The sequence below is a fragment of the Equus przewalskii genome, chromosome 2 (assembly GCF_037783145.1).
Source record: "Equus przewalskii isolate Varuska chromosome 2, EquPr2, whole genome shotgun sequence".
Lineage (NCBI taxonomy): Eukaryota > Metazoa > Chordata > Mammalia > Perissodactyla > Equidae > Equus > Equus przewalskii.
In genome coordinates, this window is record NC_091832.1 from 102,921,476 (window position 1) to 102,934,622 (window position 13,147).

The window sequence follows — 13,147 nt, forward strand, 5'->3', positions numbered from 1 at the left end:
CCATTGTAATTTCTCTTCATTCATTTTTAATTTTATTTATTTGAGGCTTCTCTCTTTTTTTCTTGATGAGTCTGGCTAAGGGTTTGTCAATTTTGTTTATCTTCTCAAAGAACCAGTTCTTAGCTTAATTGATCTTTTCTACTGTCTTTTTTGCTTCAATTTCATTTATTTCTGCTCTAATTTTTATTATTTCCCTCCTTCTGCTAACTTTGGGCTTTGTTTGTTCTTCTTTGTCTAGTTCTGTTAGTTGTAGTTTAAGTTTGCTTATTTGAGATTTTTCTTATTTGTTCAGGTGGGCCTGTATTGCTATGTATTTCCCTCCAAAGATTGCTTTTGCTGCATTCGTATGAGCTGGTATGCTGTATTTTCATTTTTATTTGTCTCTAGACATTTTTTGGTTTCTCCTTTAACTTCTTCATCTACCCATTGGTTGTTCAGTATCATGTTGTTTAGTCTCTACATATTTATGATTTTCCCAGCATTTTTCTTATTGTTGTTTTTTAGTTTCATAGTATTATGGGCAGAAAAGATGCTTGATAAGATTTCAATCTTCTTAAATTTATTGAGGCTTGCCTTGTTTCCAACCTATGGTCTATCTTTGAGAATGTTCCATGTGCACTTGAGAATAGTGTTTATTCTGCTGTTTTTGGATGGAGTGTTCTATATGTATCAACCAAATCCGTCTGGTCTAATTTTTCATTTAGTTCCACTATTTCCTTGTCGACTTTCTGTCTGGATTATGATCTATCCATTGATTTAAGTGGGGTGTTAAGGTCCCTTACTGTTATTGTGTTGCTGTTAACATCTCCTTTTAGGTCAGTTAATAGTTGCTTTACGTCCTTTGGTGTTTCTGTGTTAGATGCATATGTATTTATAAGTGTTATGTCCTCTTGATGTAGTGTCCCTTTTATCATTATATACTGACTCTCTTTGTCTCTCATTGCACTTTTTATCTTGAAGTCTGTTTTGTCTGGTATAAGTATAGCAACACCTGCATTCTTCTGTTTGCCATTAGCTTGGAGTATCATCCTCCATCCCTTCACTCTAAGCCTGTATTTATCTTTAGAGCTGAGATGTACTTCCTGGAGGCAGCATATTGTTGGGTCTTGTTTTTTAATCCATCCAGTCACTCTGTGTCTTTTGATTGGAGAATTCAATCCATTTACATTTAGAGTGATTATTGATATATAAGGGCTTAATATTGCCATTTTATCACTTGTTTTCCACTTGTTCTGTATTTCCCTTGTTTCTTTCCCCATGTATTTTGGACTGCCTTTTCAGTTGGTGGCTCTCTATGCTCTCTGATAGTTTTCTCTTTATTTATCATTTGAGACTCTTCTGATTTTTTGTTTAGTGGTTACCTTGAGGTTCGTACAACAGATCTTGTAGAGGAGATAGTCTATTTTCTGATTGCCTCTTATTTCCTTCCATCTATTTTCTCTTCTCCATCTTAGTTATTGTTGTCACAAGTTATTCCACTTTGTATTGTGAGTTTGTTTACAATGAAATGATTATGTTTATTCTTGATGTTTTCCTTCCCTTTATCTTTAAAGTTATAATTAAGTTCTGATAGAGAGTTGCAATTTTCTGATTTTCTCTGCCTGTTTATCTCCTTGCTCAAAGCTTTGTAAACTCTTTCTTTTCTTTTCTTTTTTTTTTTCATGTATGAGGGCCTTCTTGATCATTTCTTATAGTTGGGATCTTGGGGTGAGGAACTCCCTCAGCTTTTCTTTATCTCAGAGAGTTTTTATTTCTCCATTATATCTGAAGTATATTTTCACTGGAAAATGTATACTTGGCTGAAGGTTTTTGTCTTACAGTATTTTGAATATATAATTCCATTCTCTCCTGGCCTGTAAGGTTTCTGCTGAGAAATCCACTGAAAGCCTGATAGCAGTTCATTTGTAGGTTATTTTGTTCTGCCTTGGTGCCCTTAATATTTTTTCTTTGTCAGAGAATTTCTTCATTTCTTTTTAGTCTTAGTTCCCTCTCCTCCTCCATCTGAAGCATTTTTATAGTTGTGTTCTCTAAATTGCTAATTCTGTCCTCCAGAATATCAGCTCTGCTATTTAAGGATTCCAGGTTTCTCTTTATCTCATTCATTCTGTTTTTCATCACCAACATTTTTAATTGGGTTTTTTTTACAGTTTCAATCTCTTTTGTGAAGAATTCCTTCCATTCATTAATTTTATTCCTGATTTCATTGAACTGTCTTTCTGAGTTTTCTTTTAATTCATTTAGTTTTTTTATGATAGCTATTTTGAATTCTCTGTCATTTAAATTGTAAATTTTTGTGTTTTCATGATTGATTTCTGGGTGTTTGTCATTTTCCTTCTGGTCTGGCATATTAATATACCTCTTCACGCTATTTGATGGAGTGGATTTGTGCCTTTGCGTAGTGATAGTATCTGGTCACAGATTCCACCTATCCTCCTGATGGCCAGGGGTAGGAGCTGTGTATTCTGAACCAGCTGAAATCCCTGGCAGATGTGCCTGTCTGAGCCTGGGTCACTCTTTGGGTGTGTGGTGGCACTGTGGGCTCTCCCACCAAATGGGAAAGTGATCACATGGGGTCTCACCAAATGGGAAAGTGATCACATGGGGTCTCAGGGCTGCTGCCACCTGTTCCCACAGACCTACTGAGGCATGCTTCCACATTTGGGGCTGTAGCAGTACTATCGGCTTTCTCAGCAGCTGGAAGTCATTTGCCTGGGTGTGCAGATCTGCCACCACCTCTCCCTAGGTTACACTGGCCATTGTGCTTGGTGGATGGGGCCTCCCCACTGATTCCAAGCCTGGGTCACTCTCTGGGACTGCAGTGGCAATGCGGGCTCCCCCACTGGATGGGGAAGTGGTCATGAAGGGGCTCAGGGCTGCCATTACCTGTTCCTGCAGTCATTCTGAGGTGCTCTCCCACCCTCAGGGCCACAGCAGTGCTATGGGCCCTCCAGCCAGGAGAGGAGTCACATGCATGCACAGGGCTACCGGAGGGCTGGAGAATGCTCACCTATCTCCACCACCTCCCTGGAGGTAGTCTATCCACCTTCAGATGTATAGCTGCATGGGTCTCTGAGAAGTCCTATTGTGCTGTGTGGATATCCTCCATTGATCAACGAATATCCATTTAGTTGTAGTTCAAAGGGGGAGAGATAAAAAGAAAAGTTTACTCTGCCATGTTGCTGATATTCACTTTCTGAGAACAAACCTACAATTCCTTTAGCATTCTCTGCTGCCTTGGAAGTGCCTCTGGCACCCAGCAACTGCTGTGGAGACCCCACACCACTCTGGGAGAAGCTGCCATGACCAACTCCCATGAGTGTTGCCAAAAAAATTTTTATATTTTTGAGGAGCCCTGAAATTTTAAGCAGACCCTAGATATCAAGAGGACATTGTGAATCATTTTTTTGCTAAAAAAGAAAAACATAGCAGGGAAAAGTACTTGACATGTGGTAGAGAATAATTCAAGTGTGTCACGTTAGTAAGTGGAAAAGAATAAGGAGTATATGCGTAGAGGATATATACAAGAATGTTTGTAGCAGCACTATTCACAATAGCACAAACGTGGAAACAAACAAGTGTGTATCAGTGGGAGAGTGGATAAATAAAACTAAAGTGTTACACAATAAAATACATAACATTTGAAACAAATGAATTATAGTGCTGTACAGTATGAACACATCTTAGCAACATAATAAAAAATTATTCCAAAACTGTTGCACACAGTATACTGTGTTACAAACTTGAAACAACAAAAAGATGTATTTTCAGAAATTTTTATTTTTTGGATTAAAAAATTGGAAAGTGAGGAAATTATGAACATGGGATTCAAAATCATGCTTAACTTGAGTGGGGATAGGATGCTTACTTTGGCAAGGTGAGAGGTGGAACTATATGGATACACATAGGTCATTGTCAAGACTCTAGATTTTATGTTTGGAGATGGTTTCATGGATTGTTTTTATATTATTAAAAATAACTAATTAGTTAACTAAATAAAGGAAAATAGTCTATGCGTGGACCAATGATAGGAGTGTGTGATGAAGAAGAGACTAGAAAGAACCCAATTCTGTGTGAGATCCAATTGAGAAAAGTTGTAGATGGGCTTAGGGTATGAATGTCTCCACTCTCCTTCCGTGAACTCTCCCTAGCACAGCCCGCTTCTCTTTGGCTAAAGCTGTGAAGCAAAAGCTTCAAACAGCTCCCCTTGATGGTAGGTGAATAATTCGGACTATTCTTTCTCTACAAAGAGACCAAAGTAAAGGGGGATTTAATAGCTTAATGATTTTCCCCTCTAGGGTTTTTTTCAAATAGGTCACAATTGGTTGGATTTTTAACGTAATTGAAGCTGTAGAAGGGTTATAGCATAGAATTTTCCTTCAGGATAACTTTCCAACCACGCAGATTTAAAGTCAGAATTATTAATTCAACAATTTTCTCATTTATAGACTGAAAATGCACTGATATGTCAACCACTATGTGAGTTTTTGTTCTGTCAGGAAATGGGAACCGTGACCTAGAGTTCCTGTCCAGTACAGTAGTCACGAGCCACGTGTGGCTGTTGAGCATTAACCTGAATTAGGATGTGAAGCAAGTTTAAAATACAGACCTGATTACAAAGACGGTGTGAACAAAAGAATGTAAATTCCTCCATTAGTAATTTTATCAATTGCATAGCAAATGAAAATATTTAAGTAGATTGGGTTAAACAAAAAATGTTATTAATTTCACCTATTTCTTTTTTGAATATGGCTACTCAAAAATTTAAAATTTCATCTGAAGTTCATATTCTGTTTCTACTAGACATCGCTCATCTAGACGGGTCAACATTCCCCAGTTACTACTGAGCCTTCTTTAACTATTAACTTCCTGCTCCATTGAGTGAGAAAAAGAGAAAAAAGGATGATTTTGCTTTCAAATTCTGAGTTGTCAAAGCAATTCTTTCAAGTGGGAAACATAAAATCATCCAGAAAAGACTGTTGTTAGGGACAGAGAGACTTTCTGGTGATTGATCACTCCAGAGAGAATAAAGAGCCTTGATGGAACAAACTAGAAAATTCTTCACCCATTTTCCATGGTTTGGGGCAAAGATAATCCCTAATGTTGTTTCAATCTGAAATTGAAGTAAAATATGAAAAGATAACATATGCATATATAGACACAACAGAAACTTAAATTAAATATATTCTATCTGATAGTAAAGTAGATGACAGAGTAATAAATTAATAATTTATTAATAATAATATTAGTAATAACAATAAAAATCAAGCGAAGGCCACTGTATATTCTTCATCGCTAAAAGAAGGTTGAAGAATGATCTAGGCATCTTAAAATAACAAAAGGAATATCTTTGCAGAAAAGAATTTCCAAAGATCAGGCTCTCAGTGTGAGATTTCCATCAGAAGTCCCCAGCGGGAGAATCTAGTTTAGAAAAGTCTTAAGTATCAACCTCAAACCACTGTGCACACACACGTAATTACAGACAAACACATACAATTCTAGGTGAGAAGGAGACCCCCTAGTCAGGAAAATTTTGGTCAAAAAAATAATCTCCTCAAGAGTCTCAGCACTTCATGTGATCCCTCAGCTCAAGCTTTCGGTGGTTTCTATTGCCTGAAAGATGAATACAATATTCAGCCTGGCACTCATCATCTTCCATTATACTAACTTCTTCAGCACTTACTTTTTGCCAGCTCAACAAGAAGCCCATCCACCTGTCAAACGACCCAATGCTCACAAGCCTGACCGCCCCTCCCTCAGGATCATCGGTCACCCCCACCCCACTCAGAACAACACTGTGTCTGTGGTAGCTAATTCTCAAATTGCTGCCCGAATGCACCAACCACCCTTCCTAGAGTTTTGAAAACTTCTGTTATACACCTACTATTTCCCTTCTTTGTAATCCCACTTAAATTAATTTGTATTTCCTAAGGACAAGTAACATTTGAGCTTTTGATTGTAATTATTTTTCTGATTTTTATTATAATTATTAAACTCCAAGCTCTATCAGATAAACATAACTGCATCTTGAGATAAGTTGTGCAATAAACATCCATTGAACTAAATGCATGATGCAATCTAAAGGAAAACAATGCAAGTTTAAGCTTAACTCTTATACAAGTCAACGTCTGTGACTATTGAAAAAATTGCAGTTTGGAAAGTAGCTTCATACTTATACATACTCATCTAGCCCATTTATCAGCCATGAAATGATTATAGTCATCAAAAATAATTTACTTCAGAATTGGCAGTTTTCACCTTGGAAACAACTCTTAACTTCATTTGCAATTGTTGAACTGCCATTTTTTTTTTAAAACAACTCATGCAGCAAATATTTGAACATGTTTCTTTTCACTTCACAGATTTCTTTCTACCTTTTCACCCAACCTTCCTAGAAAAGAATAACTTAATTGTGTTCATGAACTTTAAAACCATTAGAGAAAAGAAGAAAAGCTTTTGCCCACTTTATTTCGCTAGTTGATTTGCAAAGTTTCAGAGGCTCTCTTGGTTAAACGATGCCCTGATTCTAATTCTCTGTCTTGTGTGTTCCTTCGGGGGGGTTAAATAATATAAAATCTTACTCTACTCAAAGATTTCTTACAATTTCAAACCACTTTAGCTTTCAAGCCACAAGATATTTATGGCCCTTGGAGAAATTTGCTCAAAAATACAGTGTTTGTAGAGTCTCAAACTCCCTCCTAATGAAAGAAATTCTCTCGCATCAAAGCTTCCCCACTCTGTTTTGAAGAAAACTGGATGACCAGCAATTTAGCTTATTAATTACTGTTTGCTCATTTCCATGTACCGGAATCTCAGGCAATCACCAGGACCTAGGCTGCAGCCGTGTAATTCCTCAGAGATTCTGCTTCTCTACAGCTTCTTTTCTACCAATATTCCATCCCCTTTCCTTTTAAGATTTTTTCTTTTTTTTCCCTCAAATAATTTTTATATCTAGTGTTAAACAATATTGCATTTCATGCTTGCTTGCTGCTTCAGGTCTGGTAACCACATTTCTTATGAACCGTGTAATAGTAAAAGTCAGATTGGTTATTTGCTCTTTGATGTGAAACGGTTATTGTACATGACTGAGGTGCCACAAGTTATTTTGCCTCTGATCATATCACACATAATAAAATGAGTAACACTCCGGCTAGAACGCAGATTGACTCACAAAGTTTACAGAAGGTTGTCTTTTTATGTGAAATTTATTGCTAATGTAGAAAAATAAGAATTGAGAATTATTGGCCCTCCCAAAAAAGCCTACAGTTTTTTAAAAATTAGAACCAGTTTAAATATATACACACACATGCACACGCACACACACACACACACACACTTATACATATATACATATATCTAGGCTTATTATTAACAATGCATTTACTATTTAAAAGATAGAGTTTAAGAAAATTCAATAATTAGGAAAGATACATTGTGAATTATATATAAAACTATGCCAAATAGTGTAATGAGAATAATGTATTAATGGGGCAGAATAACACTATAAAGGGATAATGTATGTAAGGAAACATGAATCAATAATATCTAATTAATACAGGAAAATTAATAAAGTAAAACCAGGGAGAAAATGGATAGATACAGACACACACATATACATGCACAAAGACACATTATTTTCTTATTTTTGTTAACCATGAAGACTGTATATTTTCTTTCATTTTTCTGTTTTTGAGGTGAAAATATGTACTACTTCCACAATAAAAGAGTACTTTTTGCAAAACGTAAGAAGATAACTGGCATATTTTGGAGAATTTTATAAGATTCAATTCTTTAAAAAAAAATAAAGAATAGTCCATTATAGACTAAAATGTCTATGACCCAACCATCCAATAAAACAGAGACGTGTGTATTTATAAATGCTATCATAGTTTGTTTAATTCCCTTCTGTTCACTTGGTTGGTGAGGGGGGATTCCCACTCCAGGGTTGTGGGGATGGCTCGAACACCTACCACTGGACAGATGAGATAGACAGCAGGTTATTAGTCTCATCCATTCATAGCCCAGGGGAGGAGGACACTGCACTCCACACAGGGTGACACCATGGTGGAGGGCTACACTCAAGGACAGAGTGACCAACCAAGGACTGTGGAAGCCAAGTTCTATAGTCTCAAGAGAGTGGAGTGCCCCCCTGACTCCTGCGGGAGGATGTGATCAGCTTGTTTGAGTATAATTCCATGGGCTGGCAGGGAACTGAATCTGCTACTCAAGGATAAGCAAGAATCGGGCCTGGTCTCCTGATAAGGAGGGTTGATTGGCTAGGGGACCTTATCCGAGGGAGCAGAGGGAGGAAGAGAGCTGTGGTTAGGTCAAGTGATGGACGCTCTCCCAATTTCACCACATGTCAAGGCAGCACATAATACTGGGCCTCAATTTCAGACCTCACATTATACTCTTTTAATAATATAAATGTTTTTTTAAAACATGCTAAAACCAAAATCAGAGACAGCAGGTGAAAAATTAGCATAATTAAGTTGGTGTTTGTAGAAACCTCTGTGAATTATGAATAATAGCAACATACAACAGGCCAACTACAGCTAAAGCAAATACTCTGCTACAGGAATCGTTGACATTTGATCCAATACAATGAACCAAATTTTGCTTTCCTCCCCCCCAATACTTTGGATTATAATGCAATTGCAATATTACTTTTCTAGACACCCTTGTGTATATGTAGGACTATAACGTTGTCATTATAGTCCCTCTGAGAAATATATCTAGGAGTTTTATATCAATGAAACTAGAGTAAAAGAGTAAGATTTACTTGACAAGAGGTGTACCCCTCTCATATTAGACATACAATTCTATTTTCTCTTACTTGAGAAAGTCTCAGAAAGGAAGTGCTTTACCTTGGGGGTTGAAACAGAGTTGGAAGACCATTCAGCCCAAAGTCCTTGTCTGTGTATGAATCCCATCTACACAACTCACTGAAGTAATTGCAGGTTCTTCCCGAATTCATCAGAGAAAGGAAATGCGCTCTCACTGGATAAACATATCTTTTGCCTACTTGATATTGGCTGAAAATTTTTTTTCCAATTGATTCAAAATGGGTCTCCAAAAAATATTAGAAGTTGCCTTTTATCCCACCTTCAGCATTGGATTATCTAATGTATTTAATACCCAGAATGGATCATTTTTAATGCTCCTGCCTTTATGTGACAAAATTATATTTAGTAGTAATCAGGAAGTGCCAAAAAATAATAATAGCCAGAACTGAAATGCAGTCATTGAAAAGTTTCTTTTGTTGAACTTCACTTATGGAATTATATAAAAATTAAAATATTACAGCATTAAAGAGAGGAGTATTTGACTAATATACTCTAATTTTTTAATATTTTACATTAATGTAGTTTTGATAAAGGGGAAAACTTATGCCTATATGTTGGTTGGTTGCCTTAATGAATGAAAACCATACAGCTTCTGTTTTTAGCTTAACATTTGCAAATTTGTCACTATCTCTGTCAAAATTGATCTTCTTGACATATTCACGCTCAGCAGACAGTATAGACAAATTTGCCAACCTATCATCACTCACAGGGATAAAAGAATAATTTTTATTAATTTCACATTTGAAAAGTTCCTTTTGCATGAAGCTTCAGATGTGCAAATATTTAGGAAAAGGCTTAATCATAAGGATAACTTGTGCAGAGATTTTTGAAACTCCAATTTCATGATAAATCTCAGAAATTCCAATCCTGTCCATGCTTCTGTGTTTTAGGTTCGTTCTAGCAGCTTTCAAATGTCCAAAATTTTAAAGGCAAATAAAAACTCTAAGATGTCATATGAAATGACAGATCCGAAGTAACTCGAATTCTACTTCTTAGTTTTAAATTGTGCTATCATTACTCATACGAAATTACTGTTTAAAAGCAAGGCTATGTGGTACCACAGTGATTGGAGACACAAGCTGCACCAGATGCCATAGCCAATGATTCTGAACCCTTAAGAATTATTTCAAAAAGGTCAGATATAGCTGAGTCTCTAATTTCAAGATGATGATGTAACTGGGAATTTTCTAAGTAACTTAGATGTAGTATACAATGTTTCCTGAAGCATAAGTAATAAAAATATGTTATTTTGGAACATATATATAATCAAAACTCAGCAGGAATGAAGAGGATTGTTTAGAATTTACACTAACAAAGATTTCTTTAGGGAGGATATTTTATTGTTGGCATTGCTTAGAACTGCCAGTGTATGGTGATAGTAAAAGTTAGGACCACCTTTTTATCAGTGTTGTTACCATTTTTGAATCCTCCACCAACAGTGCGCCCATTGCTGTTTGTACCCAATAACGACTGTTCCCACTCCTTTCTCTGAAGACTTCTGCTGTCAGGTTGCTTTGGGGCAGGCTAAAGATTCTCTTTGGCTTAAGCATTCCCTCTTCCTTTAACCATTCATTATACAATAATATCCTTAACCTTAACCATTCTAGTCCTATATGCCTCTGACTTTTCAATAAGGCACTCGATAATCAGATTAGTAATAATTTGAGCTGAGGATGAATTCCTTTCTCTTTTATAAACCAAAAGTTACAAAATGTTAAATGTGTTCTTCAAGTGTGAAATATTACATCTATAAAATTCCATGTGGTTCTTAATATTATCAATGTCATCACTAATATAAGCAATTCTAATTACAGTTATTTTATGAACTGAAACCACCTCGCAATATTCCTAATGAACAAATTACCATAGGGACATAAAAGGAATCCAGATACTTGTGCAGTTAACATTCTACAATCCATTCTGATGTTCATTATGCCCCATTGCTTTACTCCTTTCCTCATATAAACTGAGATATCAGTATTTTATATCTCTTCTCCTTTTTGACCTGATTTTGTGTCCACCTAATTGTGGGTTCCCTATTGACATCAGTACAGTGAAATATGGTAGCTATAAGAAAATGTTAAAAATTAATATCTGAGCCAACCCTGATGGCCTAATGGTTAAAGTTTGGTGCACTCTTCTTTGGCTACCCAGATTTGGTTCCCAGGTGTGGAAGCACACCACTCGTCTGTAGATGGCCATGCTCTGGTAGCAGCTCACGTAGAAGACCAGAAGAACTTACAATTTTGTACCAGGGTTTTGAGGGAGGAAAGGAGGAAGATTGGCAACAGACGTTAGATTAGGGTGAATCTTCCCCTGAAAAAGAATTAATATTTGATGGATTATAGGCTAATGTCCTTGCTTTATATGCAAAATAATTTTTACACATAATACTGTCTTGTAAATTAATTCTAAAATTTAGTTTGAAATTTTAGCAAAGAACCATTTAGGATATCAAAACTCAGACTTCTAGAGCTGGACAAAGTCTTCAATGTAACCTATTTGATTTTTCTAAATTTAGACAAAAATTAAGATCCATAGATGTTAAATGCCTTTGAAGACTTCAAGACCTAGATTTGAGTCCTAAGCTCCACCGTTTACTGAATGTGTGACTAGTGAAGAAATTAATTCCTTGAGCTTTCATTTCTTCATCTGCAAATACTTAGAAAGTGACAATACGCAACTTGTACAGTTGTTGTGAGGATTAAATAAGATAATGTGTATAATGCATTTCCGCACAGTGCTTGGCATAGGTATTTTCATTGAGAGGAAGCATAACACGGTGAGAGACTGAACAGAAGATTCAGTGCACATCGATTCCAGAGCCAGAATGTCCAGGTGTGAATCTTGGTGCGACTGGTTAGTCTCTTACTCTTCTGTTTTCTCATTTGTAAAATGGGAAAATAATGCTACTTTATATATTTGCCATGAGGGATAAATAAATAAGTTAATGTGTGAAAAGTACCTAAAACATTATTAGAATGCTCGATATACAGTAGATATACATGACTACCACTACAAATATGATTCTCATAAACATGACCTCCTTTAAAAATGCCTAATTCTGTGAATGAGAGAAGCACCAATATTTTTCTTTAAAACTAGAAAAAATATTTCTATTGAGTGTTTTCCTACAAACAGAGAACCGAATCCTGAGGTGCCGTAAAGTAGTGCAGCTAGGCGTCATTTTTGAGATCCACACAGCTCTGAATACATAACTTGGGGGGAGGAGAGAGGCAAAGACGTATGTTTTTTTTCCTCCCTATACCTGCTTTTTCTTTCAGACTCTTCTGTGGTAAATAACAATGGCAACTAAAACATGGTAGTGAATTCTTTCTCTGTCTTCTTTTATAACCATGTGGAAATTCGGAAGCTGGCTACAAGACCCCCTAGATTAGGAAGAGATTACTTGTGTTCTGAAAATGGCTGTGGCCTTCTAAGTGTCTAAACAGTAGTCCAAGAGAACCTCAGGCTGTACGGAATAGAGCACATGTTAATAAAGATATTTAAAGGGCGTCTTTAAAGGCTATGGATCAATGGTTCTCAGTTGGGGTGGTTTATCCCCAGGGGACATCTGGCACTGTCTCGAGACATTTTTGTTTGTCACAACTTGGCAGTACTACTGGCATCTCGTGGGTAGAGGCCAGCAATGCTGATAAACAATGCACGGGACAGCTCCCCCACAACAAAGGACTCTCTGATCCAAAATGTCAATCATGCTGAGGTCGAGAGCCCTGCTGTGGAGAGAGAGCCTGAACTTCTTATGGTACTTCATTCCAGGGAATTTCTACTTCAGCACAACCTTATTCCACACATAAGTGTGTTTGTTTAAGCAGTTGTGCCAACATTTCTAATACCAGTCACTACTGATGAGGAGACATTTCCTGTGATGCTAAAAATAGCCTGTTGGCAAAGGTAACGTGACTTTAGTACTGTTATTTTTATCAGACCCTAATTGCCAGGAAACGTTCTTTCTGCTGGTTTTTACCACATAATTATGCACTTTCTGCATGTGACCATCATGAATTTACTTTTAAAATACTGTAAATATTTGTTCTAAATACATATATAAGCGTTTCCTCTACTATAGCTGTAACTGGGGAGTAAAATCATACTTACTTGTAAAATGCAATCCATGTAAGGGTCTGCAAGGTAAGAATTGCCGCTTTTGAGCGGAAGATGATTTCACGAAATCAAAGTTTCATATTGTAAAATGTATACAAAGGGAGGTTTTTCCCATTTTGTTTTTATAATATAATTATGTTCTGTACTTCTCCCAATGTGAGTTATTATCATGATTATAA